This window comes from Hemiscyllium ocellatum, chromosome 19, assembly GCF_020745735.1.
Source record: "Hemiscyllium ocellatum isolate sHemOce1 chromosome 19, sHemOce1.pat.X.cur, whole genome shotgun sequence".
Classification (NCBI taxonomy): Eukaryota; Metazoa; Chordata; class Chondrichthyes; order Orectolobiformes; family Hemiscylliidae; genus Hemiscyllium; species Hemiscyllium ocellatum.
The window spans coordinates 59814535-59829709 of record NC_083419.1 but is presented as its reverse complement, the minus strand read 5'-3'; the positions used below and the strand labels follow the sequence as shown (position 1 = coordinate 59829709).

The following is a 15175-nucleotide window of genomic DNA, read 5'->3' as shown; positions in this document are numbered from 1 at the left end:
AAAGACAAAATGTATTTAGAGAAACTGATGTCACTGACCTGGACCAGACATGATCCAATAAGCCGGAACATTCTCTACCATGCCTGAGCCATTTTGGGTAACAAGTAGGAAAGGGCATAAATGTTAAGGATTGACAGATACCCACCTTCTGATATCTTCCACCATGACAAAGAGTGCACTTCATGAGAACATAGTCTCTCACTGATTTCCTGGAGGAAAGAAAGTAGAACACAGCACAGGAACGGGCCCTTCGGCCCAAGATGTTGTGCTGAACATGAAGCCAAATGAAACTTATCCCTTTTTCCTGCCCATGGTCCCCTCTCTGACTCGATGATCCATATCGCTGTCTTCCTTACAAATTCATATGCTTATCTAAACGTCTCTTAGATACCCTTATCATATAAGACCATAAGACATAGGAGCTGAAATTAGGCCATTCAGCCCAGCGAATCTGCACCACCATTCAATCATGGCTGATAAGTTTCTCATCCCCATTCTCCTGCTTTCTACCTGTAACCCTTGATCCCATTGACACTCAAGAACCTATACATCTCCGTCTTAAATAACTCAATGACTTGGCCTCCACAGCCTTCCGTGACAATGAATTCCACAGATTCACCACTCTGTGGCTGAAGACGTTTCTCTTTATCTCCGTTCTAAGGCTGTGATCTCAGGTCCTAGTCTCTCCTACCAATGGAAACATCTTCCCAATATCTATTCTGTCCAAGCCATTCAGTATTCTGTAAGTTTCAATTAGATTCCCCCCCACCCCTCCTCCTCATCCGTCTAAACTCCATCGAGTATAGACCCAGCGTCCTCATATGTTAAGCTGTTCATTCCTGGGACTATTCTCGTGAACCTCCTCTGACCATGCTCCAGGGCCAGTACATCCTTCCTGAGATATAGGGCTCAAACTGTGCACAGTACTTCAAATATGGTCTGACCACAGCCTTCTAGAGCCTCAGAAGTATCTCCCTGCTTTTATATTCAAGTCCTCTTGAAATAAATGCCATCATTGCATTTGCCTTCCTAACTACTGACTTAACCTGCAAGTTTACCTTGAGAGAATCCTGGACTAGAACTCCCAAGTCACTTTGCACTTTAGACTTCTGAATTTCCTCCCAATTAGAAATTAGTCTTCTGTTTTTCTACCAAAGCGCATGACCTCGCAATTTCCCACATTGTACTCTATCTGCCACTTCTTTGCCCACTCTCCTAACCTTTCCAAATCCTTCTGCAGCAACCCTGCCTCCTCAATGCTACCTTTCCTTCTATCTATCTTTGTATCGTCTGCAATTATTAGCCAGAATGCTCTCCGTTCCTTCATCTAGATCGTTAATGAATAAAGCGAAAAGCTGTGGTCCCAACACTGATCCTTGTGGAATACCAGTTGTTAATGATTGCCATATTGAGAAGGACCTTTTTATCCCCACTCTCTACTTTCTGCCAGACAGCCAAGCTTCTATCCATGTTAGCACCTTGCCCCTGACCCCATGGGCCCTTATCTTACTCAGTCGCCTCCTGAGCGGCACCTTGTTAACTGCATTCTTGAAGTCCAGGTAGATAACATCCATTGGCTCTCCTTGGTCTAATCTGCTCGTTTATTCCTCAAAGAATTCTAGCAGGTTTGTCAGGCAAGAGCTCTCCTTGATAAAATCATATTGACTTTGTCCTAATTTACCATATAAAGGCAAGCATGCCATATACCTTCTTTACCACCCTATCTACTTGTCTGGCCATTTTAGGGAGCTGTGGACTTAAACCACAAGATCCCCCTGTACATCAACGCTATTCAGGGTCCTGCCATTAACTGTGTACTTTTCCTTAACATTTGATCCCCCAAAGTGCAGGATCTCACACCTACCCAGATGAAGCTCCATCTACCATTTGTCCGCCACTATCTGCAAGTGATCTATATCCCGCTGTATCCTTTGACAATCTTGTACACTATCCACAACTCCACAAATCTTCGTATTGTCTACAAACTTACTAACCCACCCATCTACGTTTTCATCTAGGTCATTAATATTTATCGGAAACAACAGAGGTCCCAGTATAGATCCCTGTGGAACACCACCAGTCCCGGATCTCCACCCTTCCACGAATACTCCCTATCTTCTGTGGGCAAGTCAGTTCTGAATTCAAGCAGCCAGGATCCCATGCATCTTAATCTTCTGGATGAGCCCACCATGAGGGAACGTTTTGAAAACCTTACTAAAACCTATGTAAACAACATCCACTGCTCTACCCTCATTGATCACCTTTGTCACCACCTTGAAAAATTCAATCAACATAGTAAGATGTGACCTCCCCTGCACAATGCCATGCTCACTGTCCCTAATTAGGCCATGTTTTTCCAAATGTGCATAAATCCCATCTCTAAAAATTCTCTCCGATACCTTCCCAACCACTGATGCAAAACTCAATACTCTATAGTTTCCTGGATTTCCATTCAACATTAGCTACTCGCCGGTCCTCTGGGATGTCTCCAGTGGCTGGGGAGGATACAAAGATCTCAATCAAGACCCCAGCAATCTCTTCTCTCACATCTGTCGGTAACCTGGGGTAAGTACTACAGGCCCTAGGGACCTATACACCTGAATGCTTTTCAAGAGATCCAACACCACTTCTTTCTTGATCTCAAAATGCCCTGGCATATTAGCTTGCTCCACACAAAATCTCACTATCCCCCATATCCTTCTCCTGCGTGAATACCAATACAAAGTACTCATTTAGGATCTTACCCACATCCTCTGCCTTCAAGCAAAGGTTCCGTCCTTTATCCTTGAGTGGCCCTATCTTCTCCCTAGCTGTCCGCTTATATTTAATGTATGTTGGGATTTTCTATAACCCAACTTGCCAAGGTCATTTCATGGGCCCTTCTTGTTCTTCTAATTCTCTACTTGCGTACTTTCTTTTTATTCCTTACCGGCCCTGTCAGCTTTTAGCTTCCTAAACCTTACATATGCTGCTTTTCTCCTTTTGACTAAATTCACAATCTCCCTCATTATCCAAGGGTTCCTGACCTTATCATCCTTGTCCTTCCTCCTTACTGGAACATGATGGTCCTGAACTCTAACTAGGTCATTAAACGATCCTCACATGTCAAAATAGACTTGCCTGATAACAGCTCCTCCCAATTAATACTTCCTAATACTAGTTCCTTCCTAATACTGATATACTTTGCAACCCCCCCCTCCCCCCCTCAGTTCAGTACCTTACCACAAGGTCCTGACTTATCCTTGTTCGTAGCTATCTTAAGACTTGAGTTGTGATCACTGTTTCCAGAATGCTTTCCTACTGAAAGGCCAGGCTTTTTAGCACATACAGGGCCCAGTATGAACCCTCCTGTAGTTGGACCATCTACATTAGTTGGCAACTAATAAATTCTGCCCCACCTAAGTCTCTTGCTATTATGGAGTCCCAGTCAATAATGTGGAAGTTAAAGTCACCCATTGTGACAACTCTGTTTTTATTGCATCTTTCCATAGTCTGCCTACATATTTGCTCCTCAATCTTTTGATGGCTGTTAGGGGGCCTAAGTATAATCGCATCAGAGTGACTGCACCCATCTTATTTTTGAGCTCTACCCATATTGCCTCAGTGGATGAGCCCTCTAGTATGTCCTCTCAGAGTGCAGATGTAATATTCTCCCTGGTTAGTTATGCAACTCCTCCACTTCTTTTACCTTCCTCTATATCTTGTCTAAAACAACAAAACCCTGGAACATTGAACGGCCAGTCCTGTCCCTCTCTCAACCAAGTCTCTGCAATGGCCACGACACAAATACGAGCTGTCCTCACCCATCCTGATCTCAGCGTTCTATTTTGTGATTGATCGTAACCCTCCTGAAATGGCTAAAGAAGTCACTTGGGCGAGATAGCAGTGGACTGTAATTGCTGGCCTTGCCAGCAGCACTACATTTACATTTTTTTAAAAACTCGGGACAATTTACGACATTCAAATCAATTTGCCAAATAGACAATTAGTATGAAGCCCTCAGACCTCTGGGTAATTTAACATGATGGCTGTGTGGACACTGAATCATTGCGCAAACTCAAGCTAAGCTCAGTGGCCATCCTGCCTTTGGACACATTATGCTGTCAGTCTCCTGCTGTTGTCAGTCTAGCCAGATGACCCCTATCAAGATTGTTAGGTCATTATTCCCATTCAGTGACATGGCTGTTAAGGACATGGCAGAACACATGCTAAATCATTCTGTTTAAGATATGTTGAAGAGCTAGCAATGAACTATGTTTGTAACTTTTAAATCATTCAAATGCTCAGTGAGTGCCAGAGGAGAGTGGATATCAGTGGTTAGTCAATAATTGAACAAACATTTTCAATTAAAAACTATTGGACAAATGTTCACATGGCTTACAATTGTCAGCAGAAGTTCTGAGATTTAAATTTGGCTGTCTGGTTGAAAAAATCAGAAAATGTTAGGAGAAAATAAAAGCCGGAAGGCCCATCAACATGTCATATAAACATTAAATGATACTACACAGAAATAGGTCACTTGGCCCTTCAAATCCGTGTTTGGTCTTCAGAAGAGCAATTCAGTTGCCTGCTGTTTGCCCATGTCCTTGCAATTGCTTCCCCTTCTAAATATTTATCCAATCCTCTTTGAACCCAACATTTGAAGCTTTCTCAGAGAGCATGTTTCAAATTCTAACATAGTGCTCTCCAAACTTGCTCCCACTCCAATCACATTTTGCAACTTGGAAGGTGTTTTAGCCCCTCAGTGAGAAATGGAAGATGGAGGTGGGGTCAATATATGCAGGGCTTCTATAAAGAGGGTGCCCAGCTGTTGGAACTTAATTGGAGCTCCATGATGTCGATTGCTTCCGTAGAGGACGTGACCCCAAAAGTTCTTGAAAATTTCACTGGTACTTGAAAGACTGATCAATTTGGAAAAACGCAAAATTAGATTATCTTTGAGCCATTTTCTTTTTCAAGTGAAATATTAAGTTGGAGTTTAAACTTGGAGCATGGTGATGTTGCGGAACATCTAAGATTATCAGGTAAATTACATTTTCTTGTTCTGACAATGTTCAAATTTGGAGTTTCAAAGTCTGCAACTTGCAGGAAGACAGACTGACCAAGGAAGGCAAAGAGTTCTGTCGTTTGGAGTGTCCTGGGAACAAATTCAATTTAGCAAGAATGCAGATGAAGAACACAGAGTACTGCTATTATGGCAAAGTAGAAAGAAAAGAGCAGTGTACAGGGGAGAAGTGATTGTAGTCTTGGCCTTCGTTATATTGCATCTTTCACTAACTCAGAATGTTCCTGTGCTATAAAACCAATCAAGTGGTATTCTTTTAAAAAAAAAGAAATTGACAATGGAAAAAGAGAGGTGGCACAAATTGAGGTTAAAAGGCAAAGGAATTCATTGAACGGTTTCTTGTACCATATCTGAAAGAGATATTGGATAAGTTTCCTTGAGATTGGATATTAATATTTAGTCTTGGATGGATATGGGCTTTACAGGGCTAACAGTTGTTGGGGAGATAAGAAGTGGGATAAATGGAGACAGCTCTTGGAGATTGTAAATAAGAATCAAGATGGTGTTCAGGCTTCCTTGCCCAACCAACAATTTTAGACAAATTCCATTGGACCTCCCAGTAGAGAAATACAGAATTCACTGAATGCTTTGATCTGATCAGTTGGAATATTGCCTCTGGCTTCAATGTTGAGTGAGGGAGGGCTATGGCCTTTCGGGTATCTGCTGATTGCTATCCATTCAGCTCTGCTGGGATGCATGCCTATTGAGGACAGGATGGAAATGATCTTTTTTTATCTCGGTTTTCGCGCACAGGCTAGCAGTTATGTCAGGGCGAAGGGGCAATGGAAGATTGGCAGCAACTCAAGGAAGTGGATTGCAACAAGAGTTGTCACTATTAGGAGGAGTTAAGTGTGTGCACATTTGAAAATTGAGCCAATTGCTGTGAGAGACTGTTATCCCTGCTCCTTGCAAGTAAATTCAGAATATGTTTTCTCTGAACTTCTTTTCTGTAGTACATTAGATATTCCTGCTTTCAACCTTAAATTGTTAACTAATGGAAGCAAGCTGTGATGCTTCCTGTCACTGTGAGCATGGAGCAACGTGTGCTGTTACTAATATGGTCAGTGCTGCATGCAACCATATACTTATTTGGTAATAAAAGGCTGTGTTGCCTAATGTTAGGGATCTAAGCAGTCATGCAAATCATGATGTCATGATGTGTACTCAACACATTGTGCAATCAAGAATTTACCTTCTTTTCTGACCTTGCACTGTGATCCAAAAGTATGAGTGCTCATTTCTTCGTTCAAGTGTCCTCCCATTGCTTTGAATGATGGTAATTGAGGGTCACTCATGGAAATGAAGAGCCTCTAGGAATGAGTGACTTTCTCCTCTCAAACTCAGCCCTCTCTGTAGAAGAGAAAGTTGCAGTCAAGGCCTTTTTGGCCCTTTTGTGGATCATTTTCGAAGTCAGGAGATTATGCTATTGGTGACTTGTGTAACAACACAGAATATGAAGGGTTGCAGCTTGGAATTCTCTGGGCATTGGAGAAGGATTGTAGAAAGTATACTTTAGTACCATAAAAATTAAAATTGATTTTAATTAAACATCACTTAAAAATTGATTTAGTCCCAGCTTCGACAGACAGCCCAAAGAACCGATATAGACAAGTAGAAGAGAGAGATCTGTGAGGAGCTGCTTATCCAATCACAGGCCGTTTCTATCCCACATTTGCTGTTGATCACTCAACATGAACCTATCAGCAGCAAGTTGAGAGAGAAACACTCTAATTGGAAAAAGTGAATGTCTTAGTTCAGCCTGAGTCCTGACACCAGAGGAGCAGTGAGTCATCTATGGGGGAAGGGGAGAGGCCACATTCTTTCTGGGAAGGTGCTGGGGAGAGACCCTATGCTGCTGGGTGAGTGAAAAAGGGGAAGACAAGACTCCCGCCCTCCCAGGCACTTACTGGCACCAAAAGGAGTGCAGTCAAGATGATAGAGTGGAGTTCTCAGGGGTTGTAAGTGAGAAGTGATAGTGTGAGGGAGTGTTTCTGAACTCTCAAAACTAGGAGTAAACTGAACACAGGCATTCTGCCACTCTCTACAAACCCATTCACACACCTGGCTGGAAATCTCAAACTGAAAAGCAACCTGTTTCCATTCCGTATTCTTGAATTCCGCCAAAGCCAAGTGCAGAGGTGGATGCAAAGAACAGTTACAGGTGACATTATAAACTTTTGCACTTGAGGACATGTGAAAATCAAATCAAATTAATCAATAACCTTTACTGCTTAATTTGGCCATGGTCATTTTTCATCTGCTATGGATGTGGGCACAGTGGCTCAGTGGTTAGCACTGCCGCCTCACAGCATAAGGAATCTAGGTTCAATTCTAGCTTCAGGTGACTGTCTATGTGGAATTTGCACATTCTCCCTGTGTCTGCACAGGTTTCCTCCCACTGTCCAAAGATGTGCAGGTTTGGAGGATTGGCCATGGGAAATGCAATGTTCCAGGTTTGGGGGGGCATGGGTCTAGATGGGATGCTGTTCAGAAGGTTGATGTGGGCTGAATGGTCTGTTTCCACACTGTAGGGATTCCATGATTTTGTGATCAGAACTTGGGGCTTCAAATGCCTCACTATAGCTCTGCCTCTTAAGTGAAAAGCTGCTTGGCACGTTTTTTAATTGTCATCTTTAGTACTCTTTTTAACAAATTATCAACTTATCTGCTTTGATTTTTTTTGTTCATTCTTCTTACCTCAATTTTTATTGTGAAATTCATGTTTAATAGCATACCAAATCTTACTTTTCCAAACATTTCGTAGATCTTGAGTAAGAATAAAATTGTGTGTGGCCCCTGGTGCGAAAAGGTTGGGCGATGATGAATTACACATTCTTGAAGCACTATGTTGGACCTTCTAAAGCTGAATAGCTACTTCTCCTTTATCCCAGTTTTTGGCCTCTCCTTTTTGATGTGTGTAACCTGTATATTATATATAAGCGAATGTGCAGCTATATTTATGTATGAAAATATTTTAAAAATGAACTCTGGGAAATGACTTTGTGCACTTGGTCATGTATTTCTTTGTAACCTGAGCAGTGCACCATCCAGGTGGCTGAATGAATTTTGGGATTATGTCCCCTCAAGGGACACTGTCAACTGAGAAGCATCTTACCCCAGAGGGATAGAGGAACTCAGCTGCAAAGTGTTCAGGCTGCATTATAAACGATTGAGACTCTGTGGTTATTGTCACTAAATGCCCTGGGGGAGGCTTCCTGGACACAGCAGTCCATGACCCAGGGAATTGCATGAAGCCAGTTTTTCCTGAAGGGCTGACACAAGGGATATTCACAGGGAATGTGAACATTGACCTGAACTGAAACCACAATCAGGGAAGCTTTCACATTTGAAAACTCAATGTTTGACTTGACTTCGGACAGCTAAAAGCAAGAAAGAGAGTTTGCAATTCGTTTTTATACAGAGATTGATTTGGACGTGGAATGACCAGCTGATCAAGGCAGAACCCAGAATAGTTTTGATCAAGGAATTTGAATTTAAAATAGAAAACTAGATATGTCTGGGGCAGTGACAAGGGATGCTCATTTGGAGAATTGGCTCAAGCACGACAGGCTGAGTCATGTCTTTTATATATGCAGCACCGCTTTCAATAACCCTCATGTCTAAAATGTCTCACCATGCATAATCTCATGTTTTACTCTCTACCTTCCTCTGCAATAACACCAGCACAAGAAAACTTTTCCTTTTACATTTAATGTTGTGGAGATTTTCTGATTTCATAGACAATTTCAACTTCTTATTGAGGCTATTTGCCAGGTAACTCTCCTATGCCAGGCTCTTCATTAACCAGGGCATCACTGTGAAGCCAATTTGTATTGTTGCCAGCCATTTAAACTGTTACTTCCAATGTGTGTGACTCATTCGATAAAGACTTTGTTGGAAGCTCTACCTAAATGTACAGCCCTTAACACAGGGAACTGAGGCCAATTGTAGGGTCTTGAGAGCAGACAATGGAACATGGACAAGTATAATTCAGCCTTACCCCCACCGCCCACATTGCTGTCTGACCCTCCCAATCTGTCTAACCATTGACATCCCTGGGAGAATTCAGCAATTCTGGTCTTTTCACATCCTCGATTTTTTTCACCTCCATTATTGGCTGTGCCAAGGCCTGAATCTCTGACACCGTCTTAATAGCTCCTTTATAGGATACATCATCAAGGTTTATTTGATAACACAACTGTGTAATCTAAAAATGTGCTACAGAAATGCAATTTGGTATTCTATGAAGATGCTTCCTTTCAGGGGATAAGTCTCATTCTTAATAAGTAGTGGAAGGCAAAGATTTGTTTTAAACACACCTCATTCCATGATTGACAAACATTGGCCCCTGATATTGATAAAAGTATCCATAGTACAGCAAAGGAGAACTTGAGTTTGTAAACTGCTATGCAAGATTGAATTATACTGTCTAACATGGCTTACAAATGACTGATGGTGATCTCTCTCTTGTCAGGTTTTTTTTAAACAAAATACCATCAGTCTCAAGTTATCTGATCATTGCACAGCTTCAGGACTGCAAGACCAAAATAGTTTATTTTCCTCCACTTTATTCCATTCATCTTGTGAAGAGTGGTTAACTTCCAGTAGGCTCAGATGCCAGGGCTTTGCTGTGTCTCAAGCTATCAAAACGTCTGGGCATGTGAATCCAGGCAGTGGATCTCAGTGGGGAAATTGACTGTGAATGGCATCCAGACTTCCCACACCCTCACCTAATGCCAGGACTGGTGTGTTTCAACAGAAATGAACAAAATTGTAGATCATAGAATTCATGGAAGCAGGCCACTCGGCCCACACAGCATCACACCCAGACTCACCCCATCCCCGTAACCCTGCATTTCCCATGGCTAATCCACCTAGCCTGCACATCCCTGAATACTATGGGGCAATTTAGCATGGCCAATTCACCTTGCTTCTACATCCTTGAACTGTGGGGGGAAATAATTGGAGCACCTAGAGGAAATCCATGCAGATACAAGGAGAACAGGCAGACTCCACACAGACACTCTCTCAAGGCTGGAATCGAACCTGGTTCCTAGCTCTATGAGGCAGTAGTGCTAACCACTGTGCCACCATGCCACCCACTAGATGTCTTGTGTCTTAGAACCATGACTGAGATGGGAAACTTTCACACAGATTGAGAGGCGTTCAGAGACTTGCTGGTTTGTGTGGTTCTGTCCTGTGTGATTTGCTGTTGTTCGCTTTTTAACTTTCCAAAAGATCAGACGTGAGATGTACCACCGATTTGTTTCTGTTTGTGTATTACAGGAATTCAAGTTGTATTAATTACATTCTTGATGCAGTTTGTTTGTGTGCACATATGTCCTCCAGCTGCAGCTTCATTGTGATGGCTTCAAAGTGCCAGGAGAGGGCAGACATAGCCTGCAGGCAGAAGTGTTTTTTGTGTCAATTAAATTTGACCCAAATAAGCAGAAAGGGAGCAGTCTTTCCAGTTTTTTCTCTGTTTAAAAATCAAACATTTTTAACTTGTTAGAGAAAAATCTGTCAACTAGATCTAGGCTTCTGATTAAAAAAAACTTTACTCACATTCTGATGGAGATTAATGTGTTCACAAGTTTCTCATGAAGCCACAGCTCCCCCCACTACCTAAACTTGCAGGGAAGCTTGTCCAGTGAGGAATCGTGATGAGGTTTGAACCTTATTTGCATTCCCCGGTTCTGAGAGTATACTGATGGCAGGGTAGGAAAAAGAGCATCCCAGGTTAAGAAGTGTTGATCGTTAACGTTAACCAGCGACCAGCAAATGTACTTATATAGATGAGGGTGTGGATGTCAGGTATGACTGGGATGTTCTTTGTTGGTAGGATTCTGAGCAGAAACTTTGTTCTGTCAAGGATAAAGGTCATAACATGAGGAGGGAGAGGGAGGAGAAGAAGGATCAATCGGAACTCTGTAAAGACCATGTCAGTCGGCTCGTTCTGAACTTACGATGTAACATTTTGTTCAGTGTTTATGACCAACGTTTCTGGACACTCTTTAGATATTTATCTGCATGTGTAAACGAGATTCCACACTTGTCTAACAAAATGTTTTAGTGACAGCAAGAATTGATAGGCTGCAAGCATGGTCACTGCTGCAGTTTACAGCTTTCTAAAACTCATGGCAGGTTCAAACTCTTCAAGAGAAGCAGAAGTTGGAGGTTTTCTCATTCGTACTGTACCCTGCTGTTGGATTTTAGGGTTGAAGTGCCATTGGTAAGAAAACAGGAGGCAGGAAACATGTTTCCACTGATGGGTGAGTGCTGAACCAGAGAACACTGCTTAAAAATATGGGGTAGACCATTGAAGACAGAGATGAGGAGAAAGTTCTTCACCCAGAGAGTGGTGGCTGTGTGGAATGCTCTGCCCCAGAGGGCAGTGAAGGCACAGTCTCTGGATTCATTTAAGAAAGAGTTGGATAGAGCTCTCAAGGATAGTGGAATCAAGGGTTATGGAGATAAGGCAGGAACAGGATACTGATTAAGAATGATTAGCCATGATCATATTGAATAGTGGTGCAGACTCGAAGGGCAGAATGGCCTATTGTCTATTGAAAAGCCAGGGAAATATAGACCAGTGAGTTTAACATCGTTGGTGGGCAAATTGTTGGAGGGAATCCTGAGAGGACAGGATTTACATGTATTTAGAAAAGCAAGAACTGATTAAGGATAGTCAACATGGCTTAGTACATTGGAAATCATGTTTCACTAACTTGATTGAGTTTTTATTGAAGAAGTAATGAAGAGGATTGATGAGGGCATCGCGGTGGACATGATCTGTATGGACCTCAGTGAGGTCTTCAACTCGGTTACTGATGGTAGATTGGTTACTGCTGAAAATGTGTTGCTGAAGAAGGGCTCATGCTCGAAACATTGATTCTCCTGCTCCTTGGATGCTGCCTGACCTGCTGCGCTTTTCCAGCAACACATTTTCAGCTCTGATCTCCAGCATCTGCAGTCCTCACTTTCTCCTGGTAGATTGGTTAGTGAGGTTAAATCATGTGGAATACAAGGAGAACTACTTATTTGGATATAGAACTGGCATGAAGGTAGAAGACAGAGGGTGGTGGTGGAAGGTTGATTTTCAGATTGGAGGCCTGTGACCAATAGTATGCCACAAGGATTGGTGGATTCACTGTTTTTCGTTGCTTGTATAAATAATTTGGATGTGAACATAGGAGGTATGGAAAGCAAGTTTGGAGATTACACCAAAATTGGAGATGTATGGACAGCGAAGAAGGCTAGCTCAGAGGACAGGGAGATCTTGATCAGTTGGGCCAATGGGCTGAGGAGTGGCAGATGGAGTTCAATTTAGATAAATGTGATGTGCTGCATTTTGAAAAGGCAGGATTTAACCATTCAATGGTAAGGTCCTGGGGAGTGTTACTGAACAAAGAGACATTGGCATGCAGGTTCATAGTTCCTTGAAAGTGGAGTCACAGGTAGATAGGATAGTGAAGAAGGCATTTGGAATGCTTGTCTTTATTGGTCAGTACACTGAATATATGAGTTGGGAGGTCACATTGTGGCTGTTCAGGGCATTGGTTAGGTCACTATTGGAATACTGCATGTATAATTGAAGTTCCTCTGTATACGTCTTGCATTTGTCAGTGGGAGCTCCTTTGGTATTGAGTGCTGCACCATGCAAAAAGAAAATATGCGCAATTTATTGTCGACTTGATGATGAAACAGAATAATTTGCTTGCAATAACATGAACATGGCATCACAGGCATCCTCATTAACTAATAAATACGGTGGGTAAGGAATATTTTAAAGCCATGCTTATTTAAAAAGAACGCACAGCAGAAACCCAAACCCCTGTTCCTAATCTTTAGCAGAGGAAAACCTCAGCACCATTGCCTCTGTTGTGCGGGCTGATCTCCACATTGGCCCTCCAGCAAAAGTCTCCTGCTCACTCATGTGAGTGCCACAGCTCGACTGATGAAATGCTTTTTAATGCGTCGTGGGCTTGGCTGGCCAGTTGTGACTCCATGGCCCTGAGCCAGGTTTCTGTTCGTGCACAACATCTTTCAGCAGAAAATTTGTCCCTGTCACTCAGCTGTCAACTGGCTCACTGTAAGATTAATGAGGCCCTTCTCAGCAAAGTGACGCTGAAAGCCTCCTTTACAGGCGGTGTCAGTCATTACTTTACCAGCATGTTTCCATTGCCCAATGCAATGTTGACTCTTTGCCTGGTACCTATTGGCATAATTACAAGTACACTTGCCTGTGGGGCTCAAGACTGACTGGATCCATTGTACATTTAGTCACAGGCCTCCAGGGGTTGTTGCATTTGATAAGGAGGAAGAGGAGGAGGTGATCAGAGGGGAAGAAATAGTAAAAGTGCACATTGAAAATTGCAAGTTAATTTGTTTTCGCTGGGTACAGGTCCTGGCTTTGTTTCCATAGTGACAACTGCAAGATCAAGCAAGGAAATCACCTCAGTAGCACGCCATTGAAATTAACATCAATAATCCTGGTCATGACTGAAATTCATAAAAGTTAATAAAGCGATTCGCATTTTCAACTTGAGAGACTTCAAAGTGCTTTTTTCTTTAAAAACTATCAGTTTGTGTCGCAGGGACAGGGAGGTTCCTGGGTGTACGACTTCAAAGGAAGCAGAGGAGACTTCATTTACGCTTCAGTACTCTTGCTCCTTTTTGCTGTTTGGCTGTCTTGTGGAATGTAGACGCCGGGTCAGGAATCCCTCTGAACTCTGGCCCTCAAAATTGTTGAATTCTGGCATCATCTTCACAAAAAGCCTTTTGTCTTGTTCTTGAACTCTGGATATTCTGTGATGAACCGGCGATCTTATAGACCCAAGTTTGAAGATAAACCAGTCATCTGTCTACCTCAGTCCCCACACCCCCATAAAACTTAGCACAACCTTTGGTCCCTCTGGCTCCCTGCTTGCGCACTGATCCCTGACCTATGTCTTTTGTGAGCTGTAGTAATTCTCTAGCCTTCACGTTCTATCACCACCCATCCTTGTTTAATAATTGTCTGTGGAAGTTGAACAATGGTAGCACAGGAGGAGGTCATCATTTGGTTCAGTGCATAAAACTCTTGCTTCATGTCAGAAGACTACAGGTTCAAGTCCACTCTGGGGATTTGATGACACAGTTTTGGGGAGGCTTCCTCTGCAGTGTTGCAGGGATGTTGCACTGTCTGACAGATCATCTTTCAGATGAAAGTTTTATGCTGCATTTGCCCGTTGAGTAAGCAGATATAATCTCATGGAACTGTTTGAAAGCAATTGGGATCGTTCTCTGGCATTCTGGCCAACAGTTATCCGTCAAATCAAAGCCTTAGATTTATTTATTTACTGAATTGCTGCTTTCATTTTGATCTCGCTAATCATAACCAAAGAATCACTTGCAATGGCTTCTCTTCCTAATTCCACACTATCACATCTGCTGTCTCCCAAGGATCTATCCCTGCTGTCACCCTGTCCTGTTTTTCACCTACATGCTACCTCTAGGCTGCACTGCATTTGTAAAAACCCTAATGACATCTGACCCTTCCTCAACTCCCAGTCTCTTTCTGTTGCAAAATTATCAGACTCTTTACCTTACATTCAATGAGCAATGAATAGAAATTTCCATCCATTGGTTATTGGGAAGAGTGAAGCCATAACTTTTGGTCCCTGCCACAAACTCCATTCCCCATTTCCCAACTCCTTCTGTCTCCATGATCACAATCTGGGATCAGGTCGGTCTGTTCACATCTTATCATAGTGCAGAAAGAGGAAATTTGGCCTATCAAGTCTGCTCCAACTCTTTGAAGAGTATCCCAATGCCCCCCCCACCTCCTGTACAAATTTCTTTAAAGTTTCTAAGAGATTCCCCTTCATTCTTCTAAATGCCCGTGAATGTAGCCTAATTGATTCAGTCTTTCTTCTTACATCAGCCCTGCCATCCATTGAATCAAGCTGGCCAACCTTCATTGCACTCCATCCGTAGACAGAAAATCTTTCCTCAGATAAGGAGACCAACAACTGCACACTATACTCCGAATGTGTTCACATCGAGGCACTACAATTGTAGTCATCAAAAAGTATGGCACTAGAAAAACACAGCAAGTCAGTCAGCATC

General features: G+C 42.5%; 1 protein-coding gene across 2 annotated transcripts in view; it reads left to right on the top strand.

The window, feature by feature from the left end:
• Positions 1-15175, top strand: part of pdzrn4 (PDZ domain containing ring finger 4) — a 472471-nt gene that overhangs the window by 151559 nt on the left and 305737 nt on the right. The gene's annotated exons all lie outside the window — the stretch shown is intronic.